The 13,452-nt window shown below is 40.6% G+C and overlaps 1 protein-coding gene across 4 annotated transcripts in view; it reads right to left on the bottom strand.

Moving 5' to 3' along the window:
• Positions 1-12,642, bottom strand: part of LOC146370514 (hyccin 2) — a 47,552-nt gene extending 34,910 nt beyond the window's left edge. For 2 of the 4 annotated variants that reach the window (XM_084954591.1, XM_084954590.1), the window contains exon 1: positions 12,411-12,641. The gene's annotated coding sequence lies outside the window, so the exon portion shown is untranslated. Of the gene's footprint in view, positions 1-12,410 lie in introns of all 4 variants that reach the window. The other 2 variants (XM_084954589.1, XM_084954592.1) reach the window with 2 other exon arrangements.
• Positions 12,643-13,452: the final 810 nt, after the last annotated feature.

Genomic DNA, 13,452 nt, shown 5'->3' with positions numbered 1-13,452 from the left:
GTATTTTCTTCTATTTAATCTCAAAAAGCTCCTAAAACAGTCAGTGATCACTGTTGACCTCCCTCGGCTTTTATTACCGCTAATCATTTATTTAAGCTCAGTTTTTAAAACCTTAGGATGTAACTACAGCCCAGGCCATGCAGCAGTATATGAATGACTAACCTCGTATTATGGATGGATTATCTCAGTTGTTCTCCTGGCTGAAGTTTGGTCCTTTTACAGCATCCTGCCATGCGATTACATTTGTTCCTGACCACCGAGAACACTCACGTTAACTTTTATCGAGTGGGAAAAAAGTTAGCTTGTTTATATTATGCTAACATAGCTGTGTCGCTAGCGGTCACGTAGCACATCATTATATACCAGCTAGCCAAACTTCAGTAACCTTACAAACGTCACTGCTGTTTAGTTTTCTGTCTTCATTTATGTTGGAAGTGATAACAGGGCTGTACGTTTTAATTTGTTTCCAAAACCCCGAAGTCAGGACATGCTATATTGTATTTAGATAGAAGCTAGCGAGCTAACTTCCTGCTAACTTCTAACTCCGTTAAATGTCATAAATTCCGTTTTCATGGATGCCTGGATGTTAAACTCAATTGTTACACCTGGTAGAGCAGAACGCTGATCATTTTATTAAAGATGAAAGACTTTAGACAGTTTTTCAACTCTCAGTAAGCCCATAGTGATCGTTTGATATATGGACCTGCAGCGGAGTTTAGGCCCAGACACGGCTAGTGACGTCAGACTTAACGACCGGATAACTTCATCAAGCAAAGCAGTGTTTCCCAACACCAAATACCAACAGCCTTCCAAGTATTTTTGGTGAGTCATTAACATTTTGATTATGCCACCATCAACCTACAAGTGGGCAACTCCCCTTGCTCCAACTTTGGCAGCTATTTGGATTACAGTTGGGTTTAAGCTGGCTCACTCCCACAATTATGGCAGACTTTGATATCAAGCAGCTGCTTCTCCAGAGAAGATCTCATCTGAAAGTTAGACTTCATCTATAGCTTGTTGAACTGCAGCTGGAGTTAATAGTCTTTATTCTGCTGTGGAGATCTGTGAGCCACAGGATCATGCTAGCCACAGTAGGTAGGGAACTCCTTTGGTACACTGAACCCATCAAGAGCAAAGCAGAACAAAGATTATAATTCCCAGCTGTAGGCTAAGATGTTACAGTCCATTTGGTGGACTCACTTAAGAGGCAGCTAATACTACTGCTCAATGATTTATCTGTCACAAAGAGGAGAAATTTCTAAATGGTATTATTTAATAATGATTCGTTTTTAAAACGCCTTTGCTCATGCACATGCAAATGTATCTATGGGAAATATGGTAAAGGAGGCGAGCTCATGCTTACAGGCTGTTTGCCATTTTAATATTTGCACAGGTAAGTTATCAGGCAAGAGCAAATTGGGATTACTGTTTGCTTTCACTCTGTTGTAATCTAATCTAATCAAATTCTTGATACTCATGAAACGGTAGGTGTAATTGAGTTTTTTGCATTACCTACTTCACTTTATGACACTAAAACTTATTTCTCATGGCAAGGGTGCATTTCTTTTCGTCATATAAAAAAAAACAAAAAAAACACCTCTACTCATCCTAAAAGTGAAGTAAAACTTGATATGAAACATAATCAAAGGCAAGAACACATGTGAACCAAAGTCATAAATGCTATGTGAGAAATAGTGACACATCCCCCAAAAAATGGGGGACAAGAAAAAAAATTCCCTAAACGGAGGCTGCACACATATGAGTACTTGTTTCAACTTCTCTGCCCTAAATGAGCTGGGCCAGGTTTCAACAGTCCAACACTGGGGACGTTTCAAGGTCAGCTTAGCTCAGTCAGCCATGAATTATTGAACCTGAGCAAGCTGTCTCTCCCTGCACAGTTTGGCCCCCTTCTAACGCCATCCTTTTGCCTTCAAGTTTTCTTGCTATGACCATAACAAATGACATCATTACCAGCGACCGTTTAATGATCTCTGTTGTGTACATTTCCTTTGCTTTAAAAATCTGTTTAGCAAGAAAGTCAGAACCCAGAGTCAAATACAGTCTATGTTTCGACCATCAGTACAAACAGATATTCTCCAATCAACTCCAATTATACTCTAGTACCATTATATAGTTTTGTAAAGATAGTCTAGAGAGGCTTAATAGCTGGTTTAGACTAAACATTTACACACATCTCAGACAAAGCTGGTACAGGGAGTATTTTTTCCTCTGAGATAATTTCCCTTAAGATAGATGGACTGGATGAATACAATGATCTATAAGAACTGTTTTGCCTATTTTTAGGTCGTCAACGTACTACGTGTTTCAAGTTAGGCTATTTTTGTACTAATACTGTGCAAAGAGAATGATCAGTCACAACCTTGCCCATTAACATGCAGCAAAATTCAAATCACTGACGTTACCAGATGACTAAAATGTTCCTCGTTGGTGCTCATTATTATCACAGACTTTATCCAGACATTTTCCCTTGGTAGGTGGATTAACTCTAATACCTGACTATGGTGGGGCAATCTGGTATAATCTCCCTGTGCCTATACCCACTGTAACTCCAGCCTGCCACTCACCTGCAGAGTAGGCTGTCCACTCAGGAATGGAATAAGTTTATTTATAGTTAAAAAAAACAAAAAAAACAAACAAAGCCCTTTTCCCCAGTCTGCACAGAATGATAGCCACATACAGTTTGAAGAGAGAGAGGCAGACAGGTAAACACACGCCTCTGCGGGACACTAACTGACCAAAAGGACATTTTGGTGAGTAAAGGTCACTAACAAGCAGGCAACAATGACTAAAAGATCAATGTGCTCCTGTGCAAATCAATACCGCTACCCCTCGGACACGTGGACAAAGTCACAACTACCTACTTCTTTAACAGATGAAATATATATATATATAGCAGGCAGATATTAATAGAAAGAAAGAAAATACAGGTGTGAATAATAGGAGAGGTAGAGAAAGTGAAAAATTGGCTGCCATTTCTCCCTCATCCTCTCCCCTCATCTCTCATAGGCCAGGCAAAGGGGAACTGAGGCGTACGCACATCCTGGGCTAAAATTAGCTCTGCTGCAGCTGCAGGGCCAGACGTGTTGGGATGGGCCTGTGCATCTAAGTCCACACACGCACGCACGCACGCACGCACGCATACACACACACACACACACAGAGGTTCCACCAATTAGACAGGGTGAACCACAACACACAACAACACAGGTGACTGCCAACGGCATCCTGCCCCCATCCTGTGCTCATCAAACTGAGACACACAAATGCTTTCAATGCAAATGTTGTGTGTACACAAATCCAGACACAGGATAAACAGGTGCAGTCTGACAAGAGCAGGGTTCTCCATAGTGCCCGTTCAGTTTGATTCTTTACAGTGAATAATCTACAGTGAGTTTGAGTGAACATCATTTTTACACAGCTATTGCCTCTTTTTAAGTAAATTCCACTATACTGTAGGGCCATTTCCTGTGAAGAAAGCGGAGTGGTACTGTTTATTTTATCATAAATAAAACATGTGCCTTGAGGTGATATTCTTGAGATATCAGAAACAATTTTACTACACACAGAGACATGTATACAAGTGAGGAAATTACAGATATAGCAGAAACATCACCTGTTTAACAAAAATAAACAAATACTGATGGCCACCATTGCTATCCCGCAGTGTCATAGTAGATGCACCTATAAATTTGAAAATCTTAGGTGATTTTCAGAAAACTTGACCCTGATCTTGACCTTGACTCCAAGGTCACTGATATTCAAACTCGTCCAAGATTTTTAGTACCTGCACCTATGGTATCAATTTGAAAGTCCTAAGTGACTTCCTTCTTCAGTTATCGAATTCACAAGATTTTCTCTAAATTTGACCTCTTACGTTGACCTTGACATCACTGAAATTTTTAGTAGATGCACCTAGGGTATCAATTTCCAAAATCCACATCACCCTGTTCTTGAGTTATCGCATTCACAAATTCGGGTGTCTATGCTGTCTGCCCACCCACCCACACACCCAGCCCACCTGCACTGGTGAGTTCCACTGTAACATCTAAGGAAAAGCATTCAGCACAAACCATCTTACTAGGCCCATGTTGGCATATAGCACAGTGAAAAGAGTGTTGGGCCAGAGCTGTGCAGCCTTGGTTATCATCTGTCCCACAGATTACATTTTGCTCCATGCAACTTTGTCCTCATCCCTAAATGAAATTCAAGTTGACATGTCACTGTTTTGACACATTGCACATACAAGTGCAAAGGGTCCAAATGAGACTCCCAGGAAGTGATTTTTTTTTAAAAATGCAACCAAGTGCAGCCCATCTCTACCAAGAAGACTATCTTGAAGCCACTTCTAAATAACTGAGCTCCATATCTCATCTCCAAAAAAAGATCTCAGATAAGGTTTGCAGGAAGCTCAAGTCCACCACTCACAGCTCGATCTTCACCACAACAGCATCCACAACACTGCAGACTGTCTTAATCTGTCAATCTCCCTCATGCATCTTCCCGTGATGCTTGCATCAGTACATCCAGGTCTTGTGAAAAAGACCCCAAAATAGTTGAGTTCCTCCACTTGAGGCCCATCCACTTCACACTCAGAAGCATACAGCTTCAATGCAAGCTATAGGTCATCATTCAATGACGTTAACAGAACCATATCATCTGCAAAAGAGAGTAGGGATCTTGATTGTACCAGGTCTGTGGGCTTTCGTGGGCTTTCGCCCAGTTAGTCTACATGTGTTTTATTGACCTGGAAAAGGCATGTAAACCACATTCTGGGGTATCCTATTGGGAGGCATGGTCACATTGCCAGTAATAACTCAGACATGTTCCTCAGCAGCCACCTCTTTTAATATAATAATAATGGTTAAATGGCCAACCTGTTATTATTTTTAACATTTAACTACAAAGAAGATCTTTGTCTATTATCTATTAATGGATAGATATAACTGCAAAGCTACTTTGCAAAGCTGCTTAGGGCTAGGCACCACTGTGCTCCAATGCATGAACACAAGCTACGTGTTAACATTACTCTGCACCACACAAATGCCTACTGTGCTGCATTACATTTACAATTGTAAAACAGGAGCCATGAGGTGGAGGAGAGTGCTTTTCTCAGTCACAAGTTCCCTGACATTTTAAATAAAGACACATGACCACTAATCCCACTACTGGCAGTGTTTTCACGGCGTGTGTGTGTGTGTGTCATACATTTAATGTCACTCTAGTGAAATAGAGGAAAGCGCTCTACTGCTGTTTAAGCCGCTCAGTCTTTTTAACAATGAGCAACTCTGAGCTTTCATGACATGCCAAGACCACTGGACTGCCCACAGGCTGAGACCGCAACCCGAGGATTTGGATCAGAGAACTTAGTCCCTGAACTTCCTTCCACCCCAGTCATACAGTATGATCGAGAACAATGTGAACCGCATTTTGGCTCCATTCATGTCACTGCAGCAGACTCAAAGAAATTACATCAGCTGCGCATGGCACTGCTCTATGAAATCTGCAAGGGACTGTAGCCAAGTTAATAAGCATTAGCCTCAAAGATCTGGTCATTCTCTTGCTCAGTTACTTTAGGGCCTACACATCTTAAAACAATCAGACTAAGTAAACCAATTTTACTGCATTTCAGAGTTTCTCTAAATGTATATTTCATGGGCAAGGTTTATATAAACCCTCCAGAAAACATCACAAGCCTCCACATTCTTCCTTATCGTTTCCATCATATCACAACAACAAATAACTGCCAATAATTCAAAGGCTCCTGGAATCAAACAAGCTTTGGCATCTGCTCAACTTCAGACAGGCGCTGAGTCGTGACCGGCAAGCAAAGCAGGAGAGCGGAAAGCTGACCGAAGGGAAGGTAAAGCCCAGCAGAGAACAGGAACTTCTAAGAATATGATGGCCCAACATTACTGGCCCTTGTCACCTCTCGGTCTCTACAACAGAGGAGGAGGAATCCGAAGCAAAAACGTTTGCAAGCTCCCCCTTCTTAAGGACTTGCTGATTTCTGCTTTACTGTTAACTGATGACTGCACCTTCAGTTTCTGCTTGCTGACAAAGTGTTATTTGTTTATGAGAAATGGAGCAACCAGACTAAACTGGAGATCACACTTAGTTGAATCAGCGCTAGAGCTAACACCACTAAGCCAGCTGTCTGCAGATGTAAGGATAATGCCTGATGTGAAGAAACAAACCCAGGGTGGTAAATTAGTGGGTGGAGGTTTCTGCTCTACTTGTGCTAAAACTTATTATTAAATTAGATGCCCTTCTATACGTAGTTAAATGTCTACCAATTTAAAGGTAGACATTATGGGCTCCAGAAAACCCCAACAGTTGATCAAATAATTAGGGATCCACTCAAATATTCAACTGTTTGGATATTGTGTTGTTGTGTAAATATTGTGTTTTCAACTTCTGGATTGGGTACATGACATCTCTCTCACCTCTCAGAAGCGATGATCACCTTCAGGTCACCTAACTGTTTCTAATTAGTGACTTTGTCATCATCTATTAGCGACCTGTCAAACCTATTTAGTAAAATCTTGCCACAAAAGTGCCTAGGAAGAAAATCTTTAGACAATATTGCTTTGCTACTCGCACTGCTATCCTGCTGGGTTCTCTCTCTCCACAGCTACAGCTGCACCCACATGGAGGCAGTGCATGCCATGTCATGAAAAAAGGTTAAGATGTATCCTATTGCTTCCAACTTTGACTCTCACTGATCATTCCATCCATCTTCTTCCACTTATCCAATTCAGGGTCATGGCAGAGCCTATCCCAGCTGTCACAGGGCAAGAAGCAGGCTACACCCTGGACAGCTCGTCAGTCTGTTCAAGGGCTAACACAGAGACAAAACAACCCTTCACACTTGCAATCACACCTTTTGACAAGTCACAATCACCAATTAACCTAACATGCAGTCATATCTCTGGACTGAGGGAGGAAGCCGGAGTACTTTGAGAGAACCCACAAAGGGAGAAGGAGAACATGCAAATTCACGTTAACTACTTTAATTCAGAGTCTAGCCATAACCTCACAGATGTGAAACAGAAATTCAAAAATTCCTCCACAATAATGAGATAGTTGCTGCAGGACAATGATATAACTGCAAAAAGACACAGGCACTGTGTCTTAACCTTGCTTTTATATATGACTATAACAAGACAACAACCAGTTGGCAACCAGTTGCGTCAAGTCCTCTATTGCAAAGAAACGTTGCAGATGAGTTATGCTCACTGGAGCAGACGGAGATCGACTGCAACGTGCAAGCAACCTGTCTGTTAAACCAGACAATTATAACATTTGCCAATCCATCTGTGAGTGATTGCAGTTAGTATGAGTTGGGCCAGGATTCTCTGGAAACAGGTTGCCTCCCAATAAGCGACCTTTGCAATTACCTTAAAAGCAATCGAGGTTGAAGGTGTTTCATGCTCAGTCTGTCAGAGATCAATTAGCTGCTGCAAGTACTTCGAATCGGTCACCAAATGTGCACAAGGAGGAGGTTGCGGTCCTATTTTAATTCTAGTGTGACTGAGCCATTAGCAACATTTCTACTTCTTCGGTTTGCCATTTAATGTCAATTTTTAAAGTATGAAAAATACAACTTTCATTATGCACTAAAAGCCTTGTTTGTTTTCTCAATTTGCCATTAACAGTGTATAAGACAGGTTTGAGCATGGTTGATAAATGCCTGCCGGTAATTACCTATTCGCTGTGCCTGAGTATAGCGGCGGCTTAAAATTTAACTTGATCTAACGGCACAACTTTATCAACAGAGGTATGCAAACATAGCAGTCAGTGACAGAAATGCACTAAAGCAGGTGAAAGCTTGTGACACTAGTATCAACCAGTCTTACTGTACAAAAGAACGAAGATAAAGCCTGTTATTGTCTCACATGGGAACAGACAACTTCCCTTAGGGGATAGTACAGTTAATCTTACACAATCAAAACATTCACACAGACTCAGCAAACAAAAAAGCAAATACTGCCAGCAAGCACCACCTAAATATAAACAGGGGCGGCTTTAAATGTTTCCGCTTCAAGCACATGTAAATGTCTGTCACATCATATCAGACAGGTTTGACACAGGTGTTTAATAAAGAGCTGGTACAGTGATGTGTTCTCCTTTTGTCTCATATTTGATGCGGTGTCCACAAGCACTGTTTATTAAATGTTCTGTGCAAACAGTTTGTTTAACAGTTCCTATATATGTCAACTATATGTGTGTTTTAAAGGCTTTGGGTATTTTCTCATACACTTTTGTACAACTGACAATTTAGAAGTGATGGCTGCTTTTTTAAGATGCAATTCATAAGTAAAACAACTACGGCCTCAATAACACAGGCCTAGAGACCAGTCTGTGAACCCCTAGGGAAAAATGTGTTCTCTGACTGAATCACATGTGATTTATGGCAGTCACTGGGTGAAATTGGTTGCAAAGGGGCATACAGTGTGGAGCCTAAAACATTTTTCCTAGTGACTCAGGGATGGGGGATACGTCACTGAATGGTCTCAATACCTGTGTGACTTAAGCATAAACAAGCATTAATGTGTCAGTAAGTCAATGAATGAATTGACAGAAAATTACTCAACAACCACCTTAATAAGAAATTTATCATATTAGCAGATATTAGTGGCTATGATATCACACTGGATAGTAGGGCTGGGCGATATGGCCTAAAATTCATATCGCGATATAATTTGAAGCACGTGCGGTAACGATATATATCGCGATATATTCTTTTCTTCTGTATAACGTATTTTCCACACTATAAGGCACACTTAAAATCCTTTAATTTTCTCAAAAATCGAGAGTGTGCCTTATGTATGAATTCTGGTTGTGCAGAGTTTTTGGCTTTCCCCATATTTCAAAAGTGCTTCATCTCTTTGCTATGACTCTCGGCATAATTTGCAGATGATAATGGTTGTAGCCACTGCGATGCTTTTGACCAAAACAGGCGCAGCTTGATGACATCATCAACATGCGCTATCGCGATAGAGCGGTATAGTCAAAATCTCTATCGTTGGCCAAATTTATATCGTTTCTATCGTATATCGTTTATATCGCCCACCCCTACTGGATAGCTCAGCATATTTTGATTTTTACATCAGACACCCTTCCTGATTTATGGCCTTTTCAAGTGATTCATATCTACTCCCAGGACATAACCAGCGATCTTTTGCTTGTTAGGTGAGTGTGTAAACCCATACACTATGTATCCATTTAGATCAAATAAATAAAATGTATGACTTAATATAAACCTTTTATCTTTGGGTTTTGGATATTTGCTCACCTTCTGAATACACTTTAAGATGTTCAAAACTACAGTTTGGCTTTCACGATACGACAAAAAGCTGTAATTATGCGACAATGTTTAACAGTGCAATGATATATGTTGGCTATACAGATGCTATTACTTTCTGCTTTATTTGTAACAAAAAAAAATACTATTTTGAACATTACAGCAACCATTAGGTTCATATAGATGAAAGTTCCTAATATATGTCAAGGAATTTTTGCATTGTTTTAATCACATATTATAAGATTTATTGGTCATCAATAACTTTAACACACATTTACAATATTCTCTTATATTTTAAACACTAAGTAAATAATCTGCAGGTAAAAAATATTGTTATAGCGATATATGCATGATGGTTAAATTCTGTGCTGATGCCAATGTTAAAATTTTGTTAATTTTGTTGTTTCTGTGTAATTTATTTCCTCTTTTGTACAAAAGAAACAAAGAAGCCTTCATTAAGATTAACTGTAAAGTTAACATCAGTGAACATTTAGGCATCACAAAACCGATGTGAAACACGTGGCCGTGATTATACATCAGTGGATCCCTACGAATACTGGTAGCTGTAGGAGTAGTTCAGCACAAACATCATGCTTCTCGGCCTCTCATGAACTCATGTTGGAGAGACTCACTGTACATCATGGAGACAGCCAACACACTGACAGAGCTCATACCTGGCAGCGCAGTGAATCAACCACCCCGTGGCTCTCTCTGCATGCCAACCACATATCCAGCTGACTCAAGACCGCACGCAACATGATAAAACGGACTCCTTTGAAGACTTTAAAGTATGCGTAGAAACCAATTTAAATGTTAAATAATAGCAAACAAAAAGAAAATGCTCTAATCTGAAATCCCCACATATTCAGACTCTACAGGGAGGAATTGTGAGGTTTCTTGTCTGCTTGTGGACTCATAGTGACAACAACAAACATGGTGATGCAGCTCTTCTCTGCTGGAAGGAAAGGAAGGGCAGGGGGCTGCCTGCCTGTGTGATCCTCTGGCGCTGTGGGTGAGTACAATGGAAAATAGTCCCCATTGCTAATCCATGGCAGGCTAATTACAGCTTTGATCCCCTAAGCGTGTGCATCACTGTTGGTGGGTGGGAAGGAGGCAACACACTACTGGGCTCAATACCGTTATGGCAAAACTTGTTTTGGCTCAAAGATGTCTCCATTTACTCACAAACGGTGCAGAGGTGGAACCAATGTGCTGTCAAATCTTACATACACTATATTAATACAAAGGTCATAAGAGTCCTTAAACCATCAGCCAATAGTTTTATGAGCATACAATCCTTCATCGAGCAAATCCACCAGCTTCACAATATGATCCAAAGTCACCGACAAGGTTACCATTTACTCCACTGAGCAGCACATGAAACCCAACTCCTGGAGACATGAGACACAGATTAAGTGGGTAACTGGAGTTTCTGTCTAAAATAGGCCGCAGCTCTGATGATAGCCTAGTCCCAAAACACATGGTGGTGGAAATACAGCAAGGGAGGAGGAGGACAGAGGAGGATGAAGGCTGAGGATGAGCAGCAGATAACTTGGAATTATCTAGAGCTTGAGCTCCACACCTTTGCTCATTATGCCATTAGTGTAATGGTGGCTTATTAGCCTAGACCAATATCACTCCAAGCAGTATCCTTTTAATTTACTGTTTGCTGTCTTGAGCCACAGCAAAATGTCAGTATGGAAGAAGGAATGTAAAAAGTAAGACACAAACATGCTTAGCTTTATGATCACTTTGAAAAACCTCCACCACCTCCAGTTCATAACCTGTGCTGTTTTAAAGGAGGTTTTTGTGGGTTTTCAAGTGGCTTGCATTAGTTATCCCACTATCAATCAGGATCCCCCTCCCCATCTCAATGATGGTCATTTGATGTGTATTAATAAAGCATATTTAAATGTTATTATTTAATGTAGGTGCAGTTACACTAATACTGCTTGGTTGACACTCAGTTCCAAAGCACTTGGGTCAAAGCATACAAATAGACCTCGGCACCCAGTTTTGTTTTGTTTTTTAAATCCAGCCTTACTTTAGTTTCAGTAATTTTTCCTCATGATCAGCTTATCAGTCATCTATTAAACAGCTTGAACAGCCCTAACCTCCATGAATGATGCTATATCAATAAAGTTTGATTAACTTATTGACTGATTAATTGATTGAGCAGCAGAGGCATGCATTAGGTGAATTAGCACAGCATTGTTTAAGTTATTTGTTCATACCTAAGCCATTCCAGCATATAACTATAGGAATGCATCTATGACGGGACCTGAAATCACCTTGAAGCTGCTGCAAGTTTAAGGTTATTATGGTATAAAAGCTTAAAACACACACATAAACAGACTGGCCATGCTAGCGTGTTTCTACACATGGGTTATTTATTCAGAAGCAACGAATCCGCCTTAAAAAAGTTATAAATGCAGTCGAGAGTTTTAAACCTGGGACTTCCGCTTGTTTGGGTTTTTTTTTTTTTGGTTTGTTTGTTTTTTATATCAATATCAAAATAAAACCGTTTGTTAAAAAAAATATGCTGCAACGTATTGTGCGATTCAACTACGTATAAATTTATGTTTGTATAAATTGCGGTGGATACATGTAGTTGGTGGAGTAATGTCACAACACAATCACTGTTTAACCTTAAACACTGAAGACACCGTGCAGTCCTGACGGTCACGCAGCTATGTTAGCCAGGTAGTTAACTGCTAGCAAACGGTTGCTCCGACACTGCCACGAAGCCTGAACCTGTACGCCAATGTTAGCTACCTTAGCTCGGCTCGAATGCCGTTAGCATGCCTGTTACAGTCAGCAGCTGTTGGACATCCTCGTTTTTCCATCAGTCGTGACCAGGCCGGGGCTGCTGAGTGCTGCCAGCCTGGCTTCAGCCCAGAGCAATCTGCTGTGTGGTCCTTTTCCTAAAAGACACCCCGCAGACGTTGAAGCCTCCTTGCCGCGGTTTTACATCCACATCAACACAACAACTGTGCTGTGATGTTCCAACTCAGCAGCAGCAGCAGCCCCGGTCTGCGACTACCTGGAAAATCCTTCCTCTTGTAATAGTAAATTAAATACTCACTCGAACTGAAGCTGGTTATAGTGATGCTACACAGTGGCTCTTTTGGGGAATCGGGAACCGTGTTTGGTCAGAGCGGTCACCCAGGTCGTGTATCTTCCCTTCTTCAAATGGTCCCTCGCTCCGCCAGCAGTACCTCCGTATGATCTCTCCACACTGCAATGATGGTGCTGAGGCACAGCGAGACACGATTGGCCAGGCTGAGCGGAACTCAGTGAGCTTTGGTAAGCAGAAATCTTCGGCGACCTGCAGGGGGAGTAGCAGTGGTGCGTTCATGCCCGTTGGAAAAGTTACAATCAATGGTTTAACACGCTCATATTGCCACAGATAGCCGTTAATTTTTTTTATGTGTATGATTATCCCTTCAGAGTCTGAAACCCACCATAAGCCACTGAATCTGTTTAAGAAAGAAACGATAAAAAAAAGATTAAGATAAGACTTTAATATCCCGTTGTTACAGCAGTTAAAAAATTAAACCCAACAAACATATGAGATGTGATATCTTAAATAGCTGAATGGTATGCAGCTCAGTAAAACAATACAGCATGACAAAGCATATATCTAGAGAAGGTAAGACTATTGTGAAATCAGAATAAATACAGCTTAATAAATGTAGTAAAACCAGCATAGCAAATACATAACTTAAACAAATATTCAGAGCTTTGCTGTTTAATTTTTAATGAAGAATAATTTAAATTACATTAAATTAACTTTAAATTGTTATAATTTAAACATAATGTTACCAGACAATGTATGAATAATAAAGGGACTTATTACAGCATATTTGCCTCTGACACAGATTTGCCTCTGTGCAACAGGGCAAGCATGACTGTTTTGTTCCACAGTATGAAGGTCCACCTACCCCTTGCTGCAACACTCAGTGGGTGAAAGGTGTTAGACAGGAAGCTGTTTCTAAAGAGTTTATTTTTACAGAGTTCAGTCAGGCTTCTGGTTGAACCTCGAGAGATTTTACAGACAGAGAAGCAGGATTATCATTCGTAGTGGTTCAGTGTTTAACGTGAGGCTCAAATCTCTCAGCACGCGA

The sequence above is a fragment of the Perissodus microlepis genome, chromosome 16 (genome assembly GCF_051167445.1).
Source record: "Perissodus microlepis isolate ML-2025 ecotype Zambia chromosome 16, ASM5116744v1, whole genome shotgun sequence".
NCBI lineage: Eukaryota > Metazoa > Chordata > Actinopteri > Cichliformes > Cichlidae > Perissodus > Perissodus microlepis.
Note: the sequence above shows the minus strand (reverse complement) of the source record. Positions and strands in the feature narration are given on the sequence as shown.